Source organism: Lithobates pipiens, unplaced genomic scaffold, assembly GCF_037356315.1.
Source record: "Lithobates pipiens isolate NorthernLeopardFrog02 unplaced genomic scaffold, aLitPip1_a1.2 Scaffold_22, whole genome shotgun sequence".
NCBI classification, from domain to species: domain Eukaryota; kingdom Metazoa; phylum Chordata; class Amphibia; order Anura; family Ranidae; genus Lithobates; species Lithobates pipiens.
Window position 1 is genome coordinate 33,341,024 of NW_027507784.1, and position 19,481 is coordinate 33,360,504.

The window sequence follows — 19,481 nt, forward strand, 5'->3', positions numbered from 1 at the left end:
CCTAAGGGACGTCTATAGTGTGCCTGTGAAGTGGCACGTGTTTCCCGTGTTTAGAACAGTCCCTGAACAAAATGACATTTAACGGAAAAAAACTAATTTAAAACTGCTTGCGGTTTTAATGTAATATCTGGTTCCGGCAATACGGATGAAAATCATTGAGAAAAAAATGGCATGGGTAGCCCCCCCCTGCCTATTACCAGCCCCTTTGGGTCTTGTACGGATATTAAGGAGAATCCCGTACCCAAATTAAAAAAAGGAAAGGTGTGGGGCCCCCAGGCCCTATATACTCAGAACAGCAGTATACAGGACAAACAAGACAGGGACTGTGTAGGTTTGTTGTGTTAAGTAGAATCTGTTTTTAATTTTGAACTGGTAAATTTTTAAAGTGTAGTTCCAGTCAGAAAATCTATTTTTAAGCTTTTTGGAAAACATAGGGAAGGGTCATCACCCCGTATAATTTTTTGGGTCGTCCGTCTTTTTTCATCTTACTTCCTGTTGTCTCCTTCCGTTTGCAAGTAGGAGATGTTTGTAAGTTGGATGTTTAAAAGTAAGGGCCTGCCCTATATGCTCTGCAGAAATGGGGGCCTAAGGTGTTGGTGTTGCCACAACACTGTAAGCCCTCAAAGTGACTCTTGGTGGGCGCTGGAGCGCCCTGCTGTAATTCGTTATATCAAGAATTGTAATTACATGCTATTGTTGAACAGTGGTAGAAAAATTGGGCCTTTGGTGGTTGTGGTGGTGGTGCTGGTGCCACAACACTATAAGTCCTCACAGTTACTCTCGGTGGGCACAGGAACGGGCCCTGCTGTGAAATATTATAGCAAGAATTGTAATTACATGCCCCTGTTTAACAGGGGCTGAAAAATTGGGCCTTAGGCACTGGGGCTGGTGCCACGACACTGCAACCTCTCCCATATACTCTAGTTGTGGTGCAGGAATGAGCCCTGCTGCAAAGCATTGCATCAAAAATTGTAATTAAACGCCCCTGTTAAACAGGGGCTGAAAAATTGGGCCTTAGGCACTGGTGCTGGTGCCACGACACTGCAACCTATCCCATATACTCTAGTTGTGGTGCAGGAATGAGCCCTGCTGCAAAGCATTGCATCAAAAATTGTAATTAAATGCCCCTTTTAAACAGGAGCTGAAAAATTGGACTGGTGGCATCACCCAGAACCAAAAATTTTCTTCCAACATATCAGCGGAGGAGGAAGAGGATAGACAATCAACATAACAGGACAGTCACTCAGCATCAGCATAGGCAGTCTTGAAGGGAAGTGATATTTAAAAAAATATATATTCGGTTACATCAGCTTCAGGTGCTTGGTAGCTGTGGGTGATCCAAGACTGATTCATCTTTATGAAGGTCAGTTGATCAACCGAGTTGGTGGACAGGCGTACCCTGTGATCGGTAACCAATCCACCAGCAGCACTGAAGGTGCGTTCCGAAAGAACGCTGGATGCAGGACAGGCCAGTAGCTCAATTGCATACTGTGCAAGCTCTGGCCAGTGATCCATCCTCAAGACCCAGTAAGCCAGAGGATTTTCGGTGGGAAAGGTGTCCAAGTCTGACCTTGCCCCTAGGTATTCCTGCACCATGTAAATCAGACGCTGGCGATGGTTGCTGGAACCGATCATACCTTGGGGCTGCGGACTAAAAAATTGTCTGAACGCATTGGTTAGACGGCCACCTTCTCCAACGCTCCTTCTGACTGATGCCTCAGCAACACGTTGTCCAGGACCAGGAGTTTGTGACCTCCCAGTCTCTGGAAACGCGTTGCACAGACCTTTCTGCAAGGCCTCCCGGAGATGTCTCATTCTCTGCTCCCTCTGCAACGGCAAGATAAGGTCAGCAACCTTACCCTTGTACCGTGGATCAAGGAGAGTGGCCAGCCAGTAATGGTTCCTCTCCTTGATCCGAAGAATACGAGGATCCTTCCGCAGGCTTTGCAGGATCAGGGAGCGTAGGTTAGCTGAGGCATTCAGTCCGGAGTCCTCTGGATCACTAAGGACAACATGATTCGCAGCTACCTACTCCCAGCCACATACAAGTCCACGGGTTTCTTGGGACTGTAAATCATCCCTACAAGACTGCTGCTGAGTGCCAGCCTCCACCTCCATGCTGACACAATCATCCTCCTCCTCCTCTTCCTGTGTGATGGGTGGGACAGCAGGAACACTGTCTAGATAAAGGGGGCCTTGAGAGGCAAGGAAGTCCTCCTCTTCCTACCTCTGTTCTGCCTCAAGTGCCCTGTCCATTATTCCATGCAGCGTATGCTCCAAGAGGTGGACAAGAGGTATAGTGTCACTGATGCATGCACTTCCACTGCTCACCATCCTTGTGGCCTCCTCAAACGGTGACAGGACAGTGCATGCATCCCTGATCATGCCCCACTGGCGTGGTGAGAAAAAACCGAGCTCCCCTGACCCTGTCCTGGTGCCGTAGTCGCACAGGTACTCATTGATGGCCCTCTGCTGCGTGTGCAGCCGCTGCAACATAACCAACGTTGAGTTCCACCTGGTGGGCATGTCACATATAAGGCGGTTCTTGGGCAGGTTCAACTCCTTTTGGAGCTCAGCCAGCCGGACACAGGCATTAAATGATCGGCGGAAAAGCACACAGACTTTCCTGGCCTGCTTCAGGACATCATGTAAGCCCGGGTACCTGCCCAAGAACTGCTGCACCACCAGGTTAAGGACGTGAGCCACACAGGGCACATGGGTCAATTGTCCCTGTCGGAGGGCGGAGAGGAGGTTGATGCCATTGTCGCAAACCACCAATCCTGGCTTAAGCCGGCGTGGCGTCAACCACCTCTCGGCCTGCCCCTACAGAGCTTACAAAATATCTGCCCCAGTGTGGCTCCTGTCCCCCAAACAAACCAGCGCAAGCACGGCATGGCATCATTTTGCCTGCGTACTTGCGTAGCCCCTTGAACGCCTACAGAGCACCGCTGGTTCTGAGGACAGAGCACTGGAAGAGGCCATGGAGGAAGAAGAAGAGGAGGGGGTGGAGGAGAGAGGTGTGTCACAACCAGTAGTAGCATTTTGGAGGCGTGGTGGCGGAACAACCTCCAACACTACTGCACCTTGTCTTGTATCCTTCCCAGCTGCCAGAAGAGTGACCCAATGGGCCGTGAAAGACAGGTAACGTCCCTGTCCATGCCTGCTGGACCATGAGTCAGTGGTAATATGCACCTTACCGTTGACCGCCCTGTCCAGCGAGGCAAGGACATTGCCTTCCACATGCCGGTAGAGAGCCGGAATCGCCTTCCGTGAGAAAAAGTGGCATTTGGGGACCTGCCACTGAGGAACCGCACATTGTACAAACTCACGGAAGGGGGCCGAGTCTACCAACTGAAAAGGCAGCAGTTGAAGTGCTAGCAATTTAGCCAATTTTAGCATTCAACCGCTGGGCATGTGGATGGCTGGGAGTGAACTTCTTTCGACGGTCCAGCAGCTGGGGCAGGGAAATTTGCCTGCTATAATCGGACGTGGGTGTACTGCTAGCAGAGTGCCCGGACCCACACTTGGCTGTGACACACCTAATTCTACACCTTCATTCCTCTCAGAGCAGGTTTCAGAGAGTACTGAAGGTCTAGTGGGGTTGGAGATCCCAGCTGATGAGGAGCAAGGAGAGGTCCGCTTTGTTCTTTGGTGTGGGTCTTTGAGGTACGCTTGCCAACGAGCTGCATGGCAGGTCAACATATGTCTGGTCAAGCATGTGGTGCTCAAGCGGCTGATGTTTTGGCCACGCGAGATACGCTTGAGACATATGTTGCAAATAGCAGCGGTGCAATCTGATGCACTCGTCTCAAAAAAGGCCCACACCAAAGAACTTTTAGAATAACGTGCAGAGGCAGCGCCCGGCACAGGTGGAGCTCTATGGTGTGATTCAGTCGGTATGCTGCCCCTAAGCTAGCCCCCGGAGGGCATCCTGCCTCGTTGGACATGTGCCTCCTCTCTTCTACCAGGCACCCACGTGCAGTCAGTGCCCTCATCATCCCCTCCCTCTTCATCGCTGGAGCAAACCTGGCAGTATGCTGCAGCTTTTGGAACATGACTGCCAGATTTCTGTCCTTCTTGAGCATCCCCTCTCTCTGTGCTAATGCTACTGCCTTCCTCTAGCTGAGTATCATCATCAGAGCCTACAAAACACTGGGCATCCTCCTGGAGCATGTACTCAACACTGTGCTCAAAGAGTTCAGGGGACTCCTCAGGAGGACGTGGTGGGTCAAGGGAAGGAGTCACTGATGATGACATTGAGACGAGGGAAGACGATGCGTTGGCAGCTGCTTTGCTAGTACCCTGAGCCTGGGTGAGAGAGGATGAGGAGGATGAAGAGGGCTTGGTCATCCACTCTACCAAGTCTTCAGCATGATGCGGCTCAACACGTCCAGCTGTGACACACCTAATTCTACACCTTCATTCCTCTCAGAGCAGGTTTCAGAGAGGACTGAAAGTCTGGTGGGGGCAAGCGTGTCCCATGGCCATGTGCTGATGACGATGCATCGCGTCCACGACCAGCACTGTTGTCTCTAGACACAGAGTCTGCTTGCCCTATTTTATCGGCTCCTGCCTGTCTGCCTCTCCTTGTTGGCCTTCCAGACATGGTAATGGCCTGAAGGGAGATGGGAAAACCAGCAATTGGGTAGTGTATATTGTGCTGGAGGCACACAACACCCACTAACTCCTGCAGATGCCTTTATTATAGAACAACAGGAATTAAAGGGTAGATACCGGTGTATGCTGTGCTGGAGGCACACAACACCAACTAACTCCTGCAGATGGCAGATGGCTCAATTAGAGAAGAGCTATATAGGTGGATAATGGTTTATACTGTGGTCAGGGCATGCAGACAACACCCACAAACTCCTACAGCTGACTGAAAGCTGAATTACAGAAGAGCAATATAGCTAGCTATATAGGTGGATAATGGTGTATACTGCGGTCAGGGCACGCAGACAACACCCACAAACTCCTACAGCTGACTGAAAGCTCTATTAAAGAAGAGCAATATAGCTAGCTATATAGGTGGATATTATGGTGTATACTGCGGTCAGGGCACGCAGGCAACACCCACAATCTCCTACAGCTGACTGAAAGCTCTATTATAGAAGAGTAATATAGCTAGCTATATAGGTGGATATAATGGTGTATACTGCGGTCAGGGCACGCAGACAACACCCACAATCTCCTAGAGCTGACTGAAAGCTCTATTACAGAAGAGCAATATAGCTAGCTATATAGGTGGATATAATGGTGTATACTGCGGTCAGGGCACGCAGACAACACCCACAATCTCCTACAGCTGACGGAAAGCTCTATTACAGAAGAGCAATATAGCTAGCTATATAGCTAGCTATATAGGTGGATATAATGGTGTATACTGCGGTCAGGGCACGCGGACAACACCCACAATCTCCTACAGCTGAATGAAATCTCTATTACAGAAGAGCAATATAGCTAGCTATATGGGTGGATATAATGGTGTATACTGCGGTCAGGGCACGCAGACAACACCCACAAACTCCTGCAGATTGCTAAAAGATCAATTACAGAAGAGCAAAAACGCTAAATCGGCCGATAACGGACGGTGTATACTGTGTTGAAGGTACACAGAGAACACCCACTAACTCCTACAGATGCCAACACACTACACAAGGCCGCCGCGCTGGCGGCCTTATATAGTGTGGGGCGTGTACTACACACCCTGAGCTATGATTGGCCACAGGCATCCTGCCTGTGGCCAATCATGGCTCTCCTCGCTGTCGGCGCTGTGATTGGCCAAGCATGCAGAGTCACAGTGCATGCTTGGCCAATCATTAGCCAGCAATGCACTGCGATGGCGCAGTGCATTGTGGGCCGTGAGCGCCACACGAATTTGGCGCGACCGGCCCATAACGTTCGGTATTCGCCGAACGTGCGAACACCAAGCTCGTCCCTAATCATCACCCATTGGACTCACATGTCCCCGGACAGATTGCTCTGTGTCCCCTCCACCAGCCAGCAACATTGTTGCAGGGGAAAATAGATAATAATAGATAATAATTGGACCCTGGTTTTTCACAGGGCCACTTACCACCTCTAGTGGGCAAAAAAAGCATTGCAAGCAAAACATTTATTTTTTAAAGCTTCCCACGGCTTGCGCAGTTCTCGGAAGAGAAACACAGAGCAGCACACATATGCCCTCTAGTGGGCAAAACAAGCATAGCAATGAAAACTTTTTTTTTTTTTAAAAACATGTCAGCCTAACATACATTGTTGCAGGGGAATATATAATAATTGGACCCTGTTTTTTCACAGGGCCACTTACCACTCCCCCCGCAGGACAATAGCCTAAGCCAGATGTCCAGCCTTCACCCACCGTGGTGGGTTCTGTCACCACGGACCTTCAAGTACTGGGTACCCTTTTAGCATGAGGGTCCACTCCCTTGGACCTGTCCAGGATTCCGCTATGCAGGGTCAAGCACTCGAAGGTTGCATTATAGGCAAAACCTCATTGTTGATCCTTTAACCACTTCCCTACCCACCCATAGTCATATGACGCCCGCAGATGGGATCTCCCATCCTGGGCGGGCATCATATGACGTCCTCCCATTCCCGGCTGCCTAGGGGGTGCACGCCTGCGACGTCGCTCTGAACCCGGTGCCTGTTTCCCGACGTCCGCGATGTCTGCCGGGCACCCGCAATTACCCGGAAACACAGCAGGACCGTGGATCTGTGTATGTAAACACACAAATCCACGTCCTGTCAGACGAGAGGAGACCGATGGTGTGTTCCCAGTACAGAGGAACACCGATCGGTCTCCTCGCCTTGTGAGCCCCCTCCCCCCACAGTTAGAATCACTCCCATAGTGAACATATTAACCCCTGCAGCGCCCCCTGGTGTTAACCCCTTCCTTGCCGGTCACATTTACACAGTAATCAGTGCAATTTTATAGCACCGATCACTGTGTAAATGTGAATGGTCCCAAAAATGTGTCAAAAGTGTCCGATATGTCCGTCACAATGTCTCAGTCATGAAAAAAATTGCAGATTGCCGCCATTACTAGTAAAAAAAAAATTCAATAAATATATCCCCTATTTTGTAGACGCTATAACTTTTGCGCAAACCAATCAATATACGCTTATTGCAAATTTTTTTTATACCAAAAATATGTAGAAGAATATGTATCGGCCTAAACTGAGGGAAATTTTTTTTTTTTTTAAATGGGATATTTATTATAGCAAAAAGTAAATAATATTGTGTTTTTTTTCAAAATTGCTGCTCTTCTTTTGTTTATAGAGCAAACAATAAAAACCGCAGAGGTGATCAAATACCACCAAAAGAAAGCTCTATTTGTGGGAAAAAAATTACATTGATTTTGTTTGGGTGCAACGTTGCACAACCGTGCAATTGTCAGTTAAAGCGACGCAGTGCCGAATCGCAAAAAGTGCTCTGGTAAGGAAAGGGGGTAAAATCGTCCGGGGCTGAAGTGGTTAATCTTCTTTACGAGGCTCGGGTACCATTTATCTTAGCATAGTAGCTTTTTGAAATGGATCCGATCTAGAAATGCTGTCCTTGATTCTTAAGAACCTGTGCGGGATTACAGCATGGAAGCTCACAGAGAGCTCAAAACTGACCATCCACCATTTTAGACACTGCCGAAAAAACTGGAGTACTATCTGTAGGTGAAGGGTTATATAGGGTATAAGTTCCTGTTTTTGGTTATTCTACCAGTGTCCATTCACCTATAGGTGGCGCATAACCCAGGTAGTAATGTATTTGACTGCTCTGTGTGTGTATAGTGATGTACGAGAAAGAAATAAATGTTTATCTATGTACTAAAACTAGCAGCATACTGTAAGGATTAAAATATAATTAACATTGAATAAGAAAGTTTAGTTCTATTTTAACTGCTTGCCGACCACATAACTTACAGTAGTTATATGGCTCTCCTGTGCCAGATCACATACTAGGTATGTGATTCAGCACTTCAGGGTATCAAGCTGCCGGCACCGTGGCTGTGCTGTGATTAGACACAGCACAAGCCGATGTGGGTGCCGGCTAGTGTCAGACTGTTCACCGCAAAATAGCAGTCCCGATATAAGTTGCTGATCACCACCATTGCTAGTATAAAATAAATAAATTAAATAATTAAAAATCCAGAATGAATGTGTATATATATATATATATAGGAAGGCCAGTATGGTGGCCTGAAATTATGGGAGGAGCCCGGTGGAATATATAACCAGCCGTCCGCCCGTCTTCTTCGTCGGTTCCGGTGCGCGATACCTGATACGTCAGATATCAAGGGCCGACTATCCTAGACCAGACGCAGTGAGCCCGTTCGTGTTGTTCGTCTCCGTCTTGACCGTCTTCCCGTTCATCAGCGTCCGTGGGTTTCGCCGTCGGAGTGTCGTCTTACCCATCGAATTTGTCGTTACACGTCGGGCCGCCTGTCGCAGGTAGGGCTTCGGCACCCCCTTTCGGTTCATGTATTACCATGTCCCTTCAACATTCCCTGAACTCACGAACCGCTCGGATGTTTTACTGTGGCTCTCGTATTCATGTCACTGTTTCTACTTTCGATGTAGTCGTTATCACCTTCGGTCGATCACGCCACGTCAGGCGATTCATTCGCAGGTACGACATTCGAAACCGTTCGACTCCCCGAGCATTTCTATTTAGTATCGGTCGAATCGTTCGACTCACAGCCGACTGCTTGTCACGACAAAGCAAGCAGTCCGCACGTATCGGTTGGTTTCTGCTCCAGTTCGAATATATCTCATCATTCATGCAGTTGTGTTATGTATCTTATTTCATCTCATTCAAGTCATTTCAGTCCCACTCATTTCTACCGTTTCAAATCATTTCTGTCACTAGCCGCGCTCCGGCGCGAATCCTGTCGCACCTCTGGTGCACCGATTCGCTTTGAAGTGCCCCAGGGTCGGCCTCATTTCTGTACATGCTCCAGAGACTGAGTCACTCGCAGGTTCACGCACGGTCCCTGATTCTTGTCTTTGTCATGGCATACCATTTCTGTCACTTATTACGCTCCAATTCGAATCCTGTCGCATTCTTCTATGCACCAATTCGTCCTGGTGTGCCCAGCTGCTACGCCTCATTTCGGTACATGCTCCAGAGACGGATTCTTTTCCGTAACCTGCAGTCCAGTCGTTGAATCCGGTCTCTGTCATGGGATATCATTTCTGTCACTTATTACACTCCAATTCGAATCCTGTCGCATTCTTTTATGCACCGATTCGTTCTGGTGTGCCCAGCTGCTACGCCTCATTTCAGTACATGCTCCAGAGACGGATTCTTTGTTGTAACCATCAGTCCAGTCGTTGAATCTTGTCTCTGTCATGGCATATCATTTCTGTCACTTATTACGCTCCAATTCGAATCCTGTCGCATTCCTTATGCACCGATTCGTTCTGGTGTGCCCAGCTGCTACGCCTCATTTCAGTACATGCTCCAAAGACAGGATTCATCTGTTTGGTTCAAGGGCTCGTCCTCTGATTCTTGTCTTTGTCATGGGTTTTTCATTTCATTTCACCTATCACGTTCCGGTACGAATAGTCACTTCTGTGTACCAAATTCGTCTCGGCGTGCCCCAGGAATGGCCTCATTTCAGTACATGCTCCAGAATCCGTTTCGTGCTCGGTCGCAAGTTGTGGCATGGCGATCCGGATCTCTGTCATGGCAGGTTCTCTCATTTCACTGTCACATACCGCTTCCCGGCTTGGGTCCAGTTGATTCTTCAATGTTTGGATGCCTGCCAGGGGCCTTGCTCCTCGGCCTCATTTCATTATAGATTGCCTTCAAAAGGGAAAACACAGCTTCGTTTAGGCGTGTCTCGCTGTTTTCTCCACATACAAGCGTAGACTTCTTGCAGTCGTTGCAAACACACATCCAAGCGTAGACTTCTTGCAATCGTTGCAAGCACGCATCCAGACATAGACTTCTCGCAATCATTACAAGCACGCATTCGAGCATAGACCTCTTGCACTTATTACTAGCACGCATTCGAGCATAGACCTCTTGCAATCATTGCAAGCACGCATTCGAGCATAGACCTTTTGCATTCATTACAAGCACGCATTCGGGCATAGACCTCTTGCAATCACTGCAAGCACGCATTCGAGCATAGACCTCTCGCGATCATTACAAGCACGCATTCGAGCATAGACCTCTTACACTCATTACAAGCATGCGTTCAGGCATAGACCTCTTGCAATCATTGCATGCACGCATTCGAGCATAGACCTCTGGCGATCATTGCAAGCACGCATTCGAGCATAGACCTCTTGCACTCATTACAAGCACGCATTCGAGCATAGTTCTCTTGCAATCATGGCAAGCACGCATTTGAGCATAGACCTCTTGCAATCGTTGCAAGCAGGTGTCCAGGCACAACTTGTTGCAATCATTGCTGGCAGGCACTTCTGGCTTGCTCAATAGATTGCTTTAGGGAAAACCTGGATACCTTCCTAAATGTACGTTGTATTACGGGGTACTTATATTTATAGGTATAGTTGATCCAGGGAAAAATCCGATTGCCTCTCGAGGGGTCAGGAAGGAATTTTTTCCCCGGCTGTAGCAAATTGGCCTATGCTCTGTTGGGGGTTTTTTGCCTTCCTCTGGATCAGCTGCGGGCGTAGAATTGGGTGTGTCGGGTTGTGTGATACCTTATTTATTTTGATTTGGTTGGACCGGATGGACTTCTGTCTTTTCCGGCCTGGCTACCCATGAAGCCTACCATAATTCCTTGCAGTCGTTGCAGGCACAAGTCCTGGCACAACTCCTTGCATTAGTTGCAGGCACGCATCCTAGCATAACATCTTGCAGTCGTGGCAAGCACGCATCCTGGGTAACATCTTGCAATCATCGCAAGCACGCATCCAAACATGCATTCAAGCACAACTCCTGTAGTCTTCGCAGTGCACATGCGGTAACACGAATTGCTCACAGTCACTACGTATACATCTCCAGTGACAAACTCCCGGGCAATTGTCGCAAGCACATGTTTAAACACAACTTTTAGTCACGCCAAGGCTCGTGACTTAGCATAACTTCTTGCAATCATTCGTTGGCAAGCACGTTCTCAGTGGCACACAAACTGGCTACACGTCATTTTCAGCAGCACTTAATTGGCCACTCGTCTCCCGTGGCTTTCTTACAAACCACTCACTGTTGTCTGTCTATCCGTCTCTTCCTTAGGACAGTTGAGTTCAGCTTCCGTCCCGCACCAGGATCATGTTGTCACATGCAACTGGCTTCTTCCTGTAGCACGCCCAGGCTATTTCTAGCCAGCGTTCAGCATTTCTTATCCTTACAGTGCACGGAGAGCCATCTGTCGTTACGGCCCATACAGCAAGATCCCCACCTCGGGGCATCCAGAGGCATCAGCCCATAGCCAACGGCAAACGCTCGCCATCACAACTGCCATCTTTAGGGGCATATTATATCCTCGCATATTCTCCAGTCTAGTCGTCCAAAAGACACCTACAGTCCCTACACGGCATGTTGAGTTCGCTATGTGCATCATCCCTCAGGGTCGCGCCTTGTGTCACGCCTATTGGTTTTACTGTCCCTCTCACAGGATCCAGAGCAAGTCCTCAGCCTGGATCCCGCTGCAATAGCAGTCCTTGCTATGCGGGAGGAATTCCTATCGTCTGGGAATGGCGTCTCTCTGTTCATTCCCTCCGTGTCTTCCCTTTCGCCCCAGGTGATGACCGACGCAGCGGCCTCCACGGGCTTGCGGCTGTTTTTTGGCCACCTCCGGCTCGCAGCTCCCTGGCCTCCCCAGTTACTGGCAATTCCTGGCTGCGCCAAGGCGTCCTCTCTGTTGATTATGTCCTTCCTACGTCAACTGGTCCAGCTCTTGTTGTTGTTTCAGTTCAACATCCATTGTTCCTTTATCCACGGTAAGTTCAATCAGGCAGCGGACGCCCTCTCCCGCTGTAACCTTGTCTCTTTTCCGATCAGGTACCCGGAGCCGGACCAACATCAGCAGCTATCCCGGACTGGTCTCAACTAACCCTGGATTAGCCCCTCACCTCCTAGCGGCTACCCAACTTATCGATCACTCCCTTTCCCGCAATACCCTCAAGGCCTATCAGTCAGCCTGGAGGGCCTTTAACCGCTTCATCACGTATCACAGCACAGTGACGTCCCGTGTCAAGCGAGTCGTAGCCTTCATTTCCTACTGCCACTCGCAGTTGGTGTTATCCGTTAATACGATCCAGCTATACCTGACCGGTGTACAACATTTCACGTCCCTCCAGGACCCTACCGTACCCTCCTTATTTTCTTACCACACCGTTCGGGCTGTTATGCGCAGTGTCCAGAAGCACCAGCCGATGGCCGGCACCAAACCACCGCCTTTCACAGGAGACGTTCTAGAACTATGTCAGATATCCTGGCCACTTCACCTTTCGGTCTCCACATGAGTGGCATTTACAAGCAGCCATACACCTGGCCTTCTACGGCTTCTTACGGCCAAGCCAGTTTACTTGTAGTAGCCTCACAGCACGCATGCTGTACAAGCACCACCTGGTCCGATACGAAGACCATTTCATCTTACACTTAGCAGTCTCCAAGACGCAGCAGCTTGGCTCGGGTATGGACATACAATTCTATAAAACCAACAACCGCTGGTGCCCGGTCACTGTTCTCATCCGCTTGTTGACCCTTTTGGCCAACCAACCAGGAACTGGCCCGCTTCTGCCTTTTCACACGAAACCTCTCAACGCAGCCCAGTTCATGGAGCATGTCAGGATACTCCTGGGCATCCTTCACCTCAATCCTGCTCACTACTCCGGACATTCATTCCGTATCGAAGCAGCTTCTACTGCCTCCCGCCAAGGGGTCCCGGTCCATGTTATCAAGAAATTGGGTAGATGGAAGTCCTCCTGTTTTGCCCGTTACATACCCAATCTGCAAATAGAGATGGCCCAGGCCTTTGTCAAACTCACCCAGTGACAGTCTTGACTCAATAAAGTGCAACCCCTACCTGGATGTTTTGCCCCCTTATTTTGGCATACCGTACGTTAGACCAGGGCACACTTTCAGGTCCATTTCATGTAAGCCAGTTTATGTTAACCTTGTTTGTCATTCTTATCCGTATCGGTCTGAGGGCTCTGGACCATAAATAGAAAGGCCAGTATGGTGGCCTGAAATTATGGGAGGAGCCCGGTGGAATATATAACCAGCCGTCCGCCCGTCTTCCTCGTCGGTTCCGGTGCGCGATACCCGCCCACCCATCCCCTTTATCAGGGCATTTCTCTAAGCATACTCCTCAAGTGAGTACTCATTTCACCCATTTCATATTCATTTCATTTTAAGGTATGCCCCCTTATTTTGGCATACCGTACGTTAGACCAGGGCACACTTTCAGGTCCATTTCATGTAAGCGAGTTTATGTTAACCTTGTTTGTCATCCTTATCCGTATCGGTCTGAGGGCTCTGGACCATAAATATATATATATATATATATATATATATATATATATATATATACTGTAGCACCGTGATCCTGTGAGATACAACATTTCGTTCTACTATATGTTCTTACGTGTAGTAGAATCACAATAGAGTTTGACTTGACTTGACTTGAGATATATATATATATATATATATATATATATATATATATATATATATATATATATATATATATATATATATATATATATATATTGTACATACAAATTAAACATAATTATAAATAAATATACAGAAAATAAAAAATACCAATAAAAGAAAACCTATACACATCTGGGAACTACATAACTGTACATACACTATATGTTTCCAAAAGTCTTTGTAGCAGCAAGTGTTTATAAAAGTGTCTAGTGCATATTCAAGATTAAAAAGGAGGGGACGTGAGACGCTCCTGGTCACAATTTATAGGTTGTAGAAGAGGTTTCAAAGAGGATTGGAGTTGAAGGCTCTCACAGCCTGGGGGGAAAAACTGTTGAGCAGTCTCACAGTCCTGGTTTTGATACTCCGGTACATTCTACCTGATGGCAAGAGCAGAAAGAGACTGTGGGAGGGATGGGTAGGATCCCTCACAATACTGATAGCTTTAGTGGAGCATTGTGTATGGAAAATGTCCAGGATGGAGGGGAGAGAGACACCAATAATCTTTTCTGCCGTCTTCACTAGCCGCTGCAGGGTTTTGCGGTCATATATATACATATTAGCCTAAATTAATGAATATTCAATTTTTTTTATTGGATATGTATTGTGTCAGAACCGATCCCACACTCCGATCGAGTGCTTCCGTCAGTATACCGCTTCCTAAATCTGAATATAGATATCAGATATTCCAACTGCTCACAAGCACAAAACAAGACGACACTTGCTTAGCTGCTCAACATGGACTGATTTATTAGAACCAAAATGCCAAGTATTTATAATACAGTAGAAGACTAAAACCTAACTTAATTAGCATGAGCTAATTATCTAAATAAACACTCAGACTAGTTGACTGAGGGATAAGACTTTTCGGCTCCTAGCTCACTAACAATTCAATAAACATTACCATAAACATCAACACAGGGTTAATTAGCCCAAACAACAATGTGTGGAATACCATTACAAGCCAGACTAGACTCATTTACATTATACAAGCAAACAGACAGGTAGCTGGAGTTCATGACATTAGCATCTGACAGTGTGTGTCCCAACAGCATGAGACAACACACATTATATATACATATATACAGCATTGAATCTAACTAGCACAGATTATAGTGGGGTTCTCATTCACCCTGTGCCCCTTAAAATCCAGGGCCCATAATTCGTCGGCAAGAGGCTCGCATTCAGTCCTCTCAAAAAGCCTGTGTCCCGGCTAGGTCTGTCACACATCTCCCCTTTCAGCAGGAGACTAACACAGGAGGAGACCCCAGACAGGTTGACTCCGAAGTTAGTCAGGGGTTCCAGTCCTCTAATGCTGGTATCCCCAAACAAATTGTCCCAAACAGAGTATTCCTCACCCAGCCAACCTCTGCCTCTCTCAGAGAACATGCCTGATGCTGGGGAGAGGTGTGGACCGCCCCTTCTCCCTGGAGTCCTTTCAGCCACTGGAGAGAAGACAGGGTGGTTGGGCTTAGTCCGCCATGCTGTTGGGCATCTGGGCCAACTGCCCAGAATCCCTGGGGTATACAGGTGGAGACTGAAGTCCCATCCACCTTTACAGGAAATCTGTCCTCTGTTGTGGGCAGAGGCCAGCAGCGCTCTGTTCCGTTGCCAGCAGTTCAGCGGGGTGTAGGAGCTTCTCTACATCAACTGCTCCAGCTAACTGTTGGGGAGAGAGGCTGACTGCCCCAGCTCCCTGGAACTCTGCAGTTGTTGCCGGTGCTGGGCAGAGGTTGGTAGCACTCTGCCCGGTTGCTAGCACTTCTGCTGGTGTTCTGTTAATGGAGACCACAGGCCCATCCACTGACACCAGATCAAGCTGCAGTTGTGAGGTGACAACTGCATTCTCTCCTTGGATCCTGATCTTTAGCTCATGATAGACTGCCACCTCCTCACCCTCAGCTTTCAGAATTGCTGCAGGTGTGTGGCAGAGGTCTTGGACCCTCTGTCTGGTTGCCAGCACTTCTCTTGGGGTTTTGCTAGGTGGTTCCTCCTCTACAGAAACGTCTATTAAATCCCCAGTCTCTGGAATTGCTCAAAGTGTGGGACAGAGGTCTTGGACCCTCTGTTCAGTTACCAGAGCCTCAGCTGGAGAAGTTTGTTGCAACTCCATAGATGCTGCTGGCAGAAAATCACATGTCCCTGTCAGTGTTGTGGGAGAAAGGCCGACTACCTCTTCTCTCAAGAAGGCCAAAGCCAATGTTGGTGCTGGGCAGAAGTTAGCAGAACTCTGCCCTTTTGTCAGAACTTTAGGTTTGGGGACGACAATCTCTGGAGTTTCCACTGCCGATTCTCTGGCATGCTGCTGAACATGTTCTAGCAGTTTCCTGTATGCCCTTTCCAGATGCTGTTCCTTCCTTAACAAATGGTCCAGATCAGGTTTAAGCTCTGAGACCCCTGCAAGACCGAGCATAGCCTCTCTATATTCTCGCAGGTCCTCAAGGGTAGGTCCCCCTTCATCGCCAAACACAAAACGATCTGTAAGGCTCTCCCACAGCAATCCAGGGCCTCCAAAGTCATATCCCTCTGGAAAGCATTCTGTTGTCTCCCCTAAATATCCCTGCTCTGCGTGCCATTGCAGAGCCCGATAATGATTGTCCAGCTCTATCTCCTCCTGAACCAGCCTGTCCAACTCAGTCACCCATTGCTCCTGGGGCCGCTCTCCTAGGAATGCCATCCGCAATGCCCATTGGTCACTGGCCCATTGTTCTTGGGTTGGAAAGCACTTGCCCTGTTTTATACCAGCGAGCTGAAGGGCTCCAATCCAGAGCTCCACCTGAATCCGCTGCCTGAGCTCCAGGTATTCATCCTCAGACACAGTCCTGGTGTATGCTGAAAGGACGATCCGCAGCAGCCCCGGGAACTCTGATGCCAGGTCCATATCTCCGCTGGGGTGTCTTAAGTCTGCTATCCTGATCTTGGATCCCAGTGGAGGTTTGGATGTCCCAGACTGCGGGAAGCAACCCACTGTTTGCCACCAATGTGACGGAACCGATCCCACACTCCGACTGAGTGCTTCCATCAGTATACCGCTTCCTAAATCTGAATATAGATATCAGATATTCCAACCGCTCACAAGCACAAAACAAGATGAGACTTGCTTAGCTGCTCAACATGGACTGATTTATTAGAACCAAAATGCCAAGTATTTATAATACAGTAGAAGACTAAAACCTAACCTAATTAGCATGAGCTAATTATCTAAATCAACACTCAGACTAGTTGACTGAGGGATAAGACTTTTCGGCTCCTAGCTCACAAACAATTCAATAAACATTACCATAAACATCAACACAGGGTTAATTAGCCCAAACAACAATGTGTGGAATACCATTACAAGCCAGACTAGACTCATTTACATTATACAAGCAAACAGACAGGTGGCTGGAGTTCATGAAATTAGCATTAGGAACAACCGTAGGTGAGCATACCCCTACCTCCGGCCTCCATTCCATTTTTTCACTCTACCCTAGGACGACTACTCCAGTTCACAGCCAGACGTATTTTCTGAGCAGGGACCTTCACCTCAAGTAAAGGTAGCCGGAACAGCCAGCAACCGATTACAACAAATGCTTCCGCTTTCATATAGGCATCCCCTGATCAACTTGCGTGCTAATAGCCTCAAGCACGGCGGCAAGTCTGATACCTAGCCCCTCCTCTACCCTGGGACAACTACTCCAGAGCACAGCCAGACGTATTTTCTGAGCATGGACCTTCACCTCAAGTAAAGGTAGCTGGAACAGTCAGCAACCGATTACAACAACTGCTTCCGCATTCATATAGGCATCCCCTGATCAACTTGCGCGCTAAGCCTCAAGCACGGCGGCAAGTCTGATACCTAGCCCCTCCTCTACCCTAGGACGACAACTCCAGAGCACAGCCAGACGTATTTTCTGAGCAGGGACCTTCACCTCAAGTAAAGGTAGCCGGAACAGCCAGCAACCGTTTACAACAACTGCTTCCGCATCCTTATATGCATCCCCTTGTCAACTTGCGCGCTAAGCCTCAAGCACGGCGGCAAGTCTGATACCTAGCCCCTCCTCAGGGTCAAGACCCTGATCAGGATCGACAAGCAACTCCCAACCGCAGGAAGAGATCTACTCAACCACCACAATTAGAGTGCGCCTTGATTAACGCCAGGTCTGCAGTCAAACATAGACTGGAAGTACACGACTTCATCATCGAGAGCAATGTAGACTGCCTCTTCATCACCGAAAACTGGTTAACCTCTGACTGCAACACCATCCTCACCGAATTGGTGCCGGAAAACTACAGGATCCTAACCGAACACCGGATAGGGAAAAAAGGAGGAGGCCTAGCAGTGATCTTTAAAGCTCACCTGGATCTCACTAAATCATCATCACAGAACCCAGTGCCTTTTATGGAAACCCTGACGCTACATCTTCAATCAACTCCCCATGACACCATTCATATTCTACTGTGCTACAGACCACCAGGACCAAAGTCTGATCTTCTTTCACCCCTCACGGAATCCTTCGCAATGCACACCCTAAAATTCAAAAATTTCCTGGCACTCTGAGATTTCAACCTTTGGGAAAACGAGCCCAAAGACCCCATCGCGACGGCCTGCATCAATCAACTAGAAGAACTGGGTCTCCAGCAACTGATAAAGAATCCCACGCATGGGTCAGGACACACCCTGGACCTCATTTTCAAACAGAACATTGACCTCAACATACTCGACAACATAACCCTGCCATGGACGGATCACCACGCCATCAAATTCAAAATCACTACCAACATCACCAACGCAAAACGGAATCCTGTAACAACGCACTGGACCAGATCGCATAAAAAACTGTACTCCGAATCCTTCAAAACCACTCTGTCCAAAAAGATATCTACAATAACCTTAAACCACTCTACGGAGGAAACACTCAACTCCCTGAACAGGGCACTACTGCAATCAGCAGACTCGGTAGCACCAAAACGCAAGGCACTCATCAGGAAGAAAAATGCTGGATGGTTTAATAGCTCCCTCTCCGTACTAAAGCAAGAACGCAGAAGAGCGGAAAGAACATGGAGAAGAAATCCCACCGAGGAAAACCACTTTAACTACAAAGGTATCACAGAGAATTATCGGAAATCAATCTTCAAAGCTAAAAAGGACCACTTCTCATACACAATCTCAACGGCCGCAAACCAACCACGGGAACTGTTTAATCTAGTCAATCTATCAATGAATCCAGTGTGCCTAGAACCCGCAGAAAGTGAATCCCAGGATTTCTGTGACAAACTGTCGGATTTTTTCATCAATAAAGTCAAATCCATCAGGGAAACAATCTGTCAGAAGAAAACATCAGACCTCAGACAGCAAACACATAAAGAGGATATCTGCACCAACACTCTGGAACCGCCAAGATTTTCACTATCCCCGATTACCGCAGACCGCAAAAAACATCATTAATAAACTGCGTGACAGTACCTCACCTTATTGACATCATCCCCACAAAACTACTGAAAGAATGCTCCGACATCGTGGCCCCAACCATAACCCACCTCATAAACCGATCATTCATCAAAGGGATTGTTCCCAGCATCCTCAAACAAGGCGTTGTCAAACCTCTACTCAAAAAAACAAACCTGGACCCTCAGGATCCAAACAACTGTAGGCCAATTACAATCCTCAATACCATTTCCAATATCATGGAGAAAGCAGTAGTACATCAGCTACAACTCCACCTGGATACTAACAAACTCCTGGACCCGCTGCAATCACGCTTTTGGCCGGGTCATGGAACAGAAACAGCACTCCTGAAGATCTGGGATGACGCCCTCGAAGCAGCAGATGACGGAGAGCCGTGTCTCCTCGTACTGCTAGACTTAAGTGCAGC

The 19,481-nt window shown here is 48.1% G+C and overlaps 1 protein-coding gene across 25 annotated transcripts in view; it reads right to left on the reverse strand.

Annotated features, from left to right (window-relative positions):
* The window catches only part of LOC143923526 (uncharacterized), a 213,321-nt gene that overhangs the window by 172,564 nt on the left and 21,276 nt on the right, over positions 1-19,481 (reverse strand). The gene's annotated exons all lie outside the window — the stretch shown is intronic.